The sequence below is a fragment of the Triticum dicoccoides genome, chromosome 6A (assembly GCF_002162155.2).
Source record: "Triticum dicoccoides isolate Atlit2015 ecotype Zavitan chromosome 6A, WEW_v2.0, whole genome shotgun sequence".
NCBI lineage: Eukaryota > Viridiplantae > Streptophyta > Magnoliopsida > Poales > Poaceae > Triticum > Triticum dicoccoides.
Window position 1 is genome coordinate 453,706,522 of NC_041390.1, and position 4,438 is coordinate 453,710,959.

Below are 4,438 nucleotides of genomic sequence, written 5' to 3' on the forward strand. Positions count from 1 at the left end.
TAATTTTTTATGCTATTTTATATCATTTTTTGGGACTAACCTATAAACCCAGTGCCTAGTGTCGGTTGTTGTTTTTTGCTTGTCTGTTTTCCAAAAAATCAGTACTAAACGGAGTCCAAATGCTACGAAACTTTTCGATAATTTTTTTCTGGACAAGAGAGACCCTAGAAGATTCAGGGGGAGACCAGAAGGCAAGCAAGGAGACGGCAAGTCAACTGGCCGTGCCCAGGGGGTTGTGCCCTGATGCCTTGTGGGCCCCTCATGGCTCCGTCTAACTTAATTTCACTTCTATAAATTCTCAAATATTGGGAAACCAATGGAGAGTCACCCGAAACACTTTTTTCGCCGCCGTAAGTCTCTATTCTTCTGTGATCCGATTTGGAGGCCTTTTTCGGTACTCTGTCGGAGGGGGAATCGATCATGAAGGGCTTCTACATCATCCTTGCTGCCCTACCGATGATGCGTGAGTAGTTCACCATAGACCTACTTGTCCATAGCTAGTAGCTAGATGGCTTCTACTCTCTCTTTGATCTTCAGTACAATGTTCTCCTCGATGTTCTTGGAGTTCTATCCAATGGAACCTTCTTTTGCGGTGTGTTTGTTGGGATCCTATTATTTTGTAGGTTTATGATCTGAATATTTATGATAAGTAATGGAGTCTTTTCTGAACTTTATTATGCATGATTTTTATAGCTTTATATTTCTCTCCGATCTATCCATTTGGTTTGCCCAACTACATTGAGTAATCTTCAGTGGGGGAGGTGCTTTGTAATGGGTCCAATCTTGCGGTGCTCTATATCTCGGTGACAAAGTAAGGGACAAGACATGTATTTGTATAGTTGCCATTAAGGATAAAACGATGGTGTTTATTCATATTGATTGGATTTACTTTGTTTGTCTACATCATGTCATCTTGCTTAAGACATTACTCTGTTTTTCATGAACTTAATACCATAGATGCATGCTGGATAGCGGTCGATTTGTGGAGTAATAGTAGTAGATGCAGGCAGGAGTCGGTCTACTTGTCTCGGACATGATGCCTATATACATGATCATTGTCTTGAATATCGTCATAAATATGCGCTTTTCTATCAATTGCCCACAGTAATTTTTTCACCCACCGCATGTTATGTGTTCGAGAGGGAAGCCTCTAGTGAAAACTATGGACCCCGGGTCTACTTTAATCATATATAAAATCCAAAAATACTTTGTTGCATTCTTATTTATTTTATTTTGTTTTGCAATTTAGTTTACTATCTATTGTCAGAATTAATTCTTACAAATAACGAGTTCAAGGGGATTGACAACCCTCTTTCCCGCGTTAGGTGCGAGTATTTGCTTTTGTGTGTGTAGGTGTTGTTCATGAGGCTTTGTGTGATTCTCCTACTGGATTGATACGTTGGTTCTCACTGAGGAAAATACTTATCTCTATTGTGTTGCATCTCCTCTCCTCTTCCAGGAAAATCCCAACGCAGCTCAGAAGTAGCATGTTCCGATTGGTCCATACCAATTTGGTAAGTGAGTCCACGTGTGAGCTGTTGGATCTAAATCAACGGATGTGATTAGATCAGATGGGTTAGGATTAGGTCTCATCGTAGTCTTCGTAGAGATCTCACCGGAAAAATCAACGGCGGCGGCTCATGGCTCGGGCATGGATGCTCCGGTCGTTCTGGTGGTCCTCCGGTGGCGCGGAAGGCACGGGTGGACGCGGGCGGGGACGACGAGGTGGAAGATGGCCTCAGCTGCCCTCAGGGACGACTGAGTCGACGCGCAGGAGCTCGCCGGAGATTGGCGACGGTGGACGGCTTCGGGTAAATATAGTGCACCATGTCCACTGTCTTCGTTTCATTCTCGTGCATCTCCCTGACCATTTGGCCCAAACGCATGAAGATGAGCCAAATGGTCAGGGAGATGCACGAAATGAAACGAAGACAGTGGACATGGTGCACGAGCCAAAATACCTCGAGGCTCGCTGGAGTTTCAACGCCGGCGATGATGAGGTTCGATCGTCGATGAAACGCGAGGTTACAGGCGGTTGTGGGCTTGCCGAAGTTGTCTGGAAGGTGCGCACGAGGACGGGGAGTCGAGCAGTGGCTTTGGTTGGTCTCGGGGGTGGGTGTGCTCGCCGGAGCGAGCTAGGGCAGAACGGAGACGGAGGGGTCACTGGCGGCAGCCTTATGGCGCTCGGGTGGGCAGTCAAGGGGATTTATAGGGGCATTACCATGGGGCTGGCTCGCACGATGGCCACGCGTAGTGGCGAACGTGGGCATGCGTGCGTGCGGGTCGTGCACGAGGTCATGACCGAGCGGTTGCGGGAGGTGGGTGACGGTCCTGACATGTTGGACCATCATGTCAACGGCTCAGGGAGAGAGAGAGAGAGAGTGGCAGGGTTGGGCTGCGGCGCTGGCTGGGCTAGCTAGCTATACTGATCTGCTAGCTGGTCCAGTTGGGCCTTTTATTTTTATTTGATTCCTGCTTCCGTCTTTCTATTTTTCTTTTCTGTCTTGTTCAGTCTTTTCAAATGATTTTGAATTTGAATTTTCTTCCAATAAAGAATATGTCCTAAATTCCAAATGGAATATTTGGGAATGTTTGAACATTTTGTTTGGGCAATTTGGACTTATATTTAATGCACTTATATTTTCCCTTTGAATTTGAATTTGGTTTCAAAACCAAATATGTTTCAAATTCATTTTAGAAAATAGGCAGAGGGTCAAGAATATTATTTGGACTTATGAAATTCATCTTCCTGCCACATAAAATGCAAAACCATTTTGGAATAATTCCCTTTGGTCCTGAATAGACTCAAATGAATCCAACCCAATTATTTTGGGAGAATCATCATGAGTCAAATATTACTTGGGACTTATTGTAAATACTTTTGCCCAAATAATATTTTCAAAATGGCTTGGGTTCCTACTAAGGCTTGCTAGGGCTTCACTAGTTGCATTTGGATTTTCATTCCTCCAGGCAAACAATCAAACAATTCAAAGTCAATCACAGTCAAATCCTAGGCAAACATGGGTGTTTCCTAAAAAAAATAATTTCCTGTGAAAATTTTAATATACCAGATTTGGGGGGAAATCTGGGATGTGACAGAAGGTCTACAACATCCACAGCCGTTTGATTCATTTCCCACTAAGATGAGCGGCAGGATTGGACCCCCGTCATTGGCAGGGAGAGACGACGAGTCCTCACTGGAGGATGAAGTGCAACTCATAAGCTCTTAGTGAACATATTTCGAGTATATTGAAGTTCAGTGACCAAAAAGAATATATGACTCAAATTCAGTGACCGCGGATATATTTTACAATTCCACACAATTAGACAAGACAACGCTTTCCAAAACTTCGCACACAAACCAAGTTTCTCTTATAACATGAATGTGCTCGTTGAGTTAGAGAAGTAACGCCTTCTACGCTTGCATGGTTGTGTACAGGTGTCCCAACTGAAAAGACTCTGCAATATGGTGGGAGCCGTAGGCACAGGTTCTTCGAACACCCAAACATAGAGGTGTTTATCAAGTGTCAGCTTCTCCAACAAGGTCCTGCATGTCTGCAAAAACAGCAAGACAATGTACGAGGCAAAGCGTACATCATAGTCATTAAACAGCAATCGTTTGAATATAGATGATACTGGCACAAATAGACAAAGGTACCATACCTGAGGATTCAATACATCCATCTTGTGGATAACATCCTCAGAACTTCTAACATAACCATGTTGACAACGATAGGTGGAAACATAAAGCAATTTCTAAGACCATACGAATAGGAAGACCTGAGATTTTTCTTGTAAATGTGCGAAGTGTCACCTTTCCTCAAAAAGTAAGAAAGGACACAAACATAATAAAGTAGTTCGGGTCTCGTGTATGAATATGTTTGTTTTACAAAGCAGGGGTGCATTCTTTTCGCAATACCACTTGGAAGCTGCAATTCTCTCAGTACAGGTTTCACATGCTAAGTTGTTTGGAATGCGTGAAGTAAAACAAGTTTTCCTCCAGATCTTAATAACAGGATGCTTGGTCAAGATCGTGACAAAATACACTATTATTATGAATTAGGGTTGATTCAAGAGTTCACAACTAGTGGTACACAAAATAGATCGCAAAGGCAAGTATATTAAAGAAGAGACCTGTGGGCCGTAGGTTTCATTAGTGGCTTCTCTCGAGAAAAATAGCCAATAGTGGGAAAGCAATTACTGTTGGGAAATTGATAGAACTTCAAATAATCATGACGATATCCACGCAATAATCATTATATAGGCATCACACCCGAGATTAGTAGACCGACTCCTGCCTGCATCTACTACTATTACTCCACACATCATCCGCTATCCAGCATGCATCTAGTGTATTAAGTTCATGGAAAACGGAGTAATGCAATAAGAACGATGACATGATGTAGACAAGATCTATTTATGTAGAAATAGACCCCAT

At 43.0% G+C, this 4,438-nt stretch overlaps 1 long non-coding RNA gene across 1 annotated transcript; it reads right to left on the bottom strand.

Moving 5' to 3' along the window:
* Nucleotides 1-3,226: 3,226 nt before the first annotated feature.
* Nucleotides 3,227-4,094, bottom strand: LOC119319313. Its single transcript, XR_005154430.1, has 2 exons — nt 3,664-4,094; nt 3,227-3,555 (listed from the first exon to the last, which is right to left on the bottom strand). It is a non-coding gene; the product is annotated as an uncharacterized LOC119319313 (long non-coding RNA).
* Between the last annotated feature and the right edge of the window lie 344 nt (nt 4,095-4,438).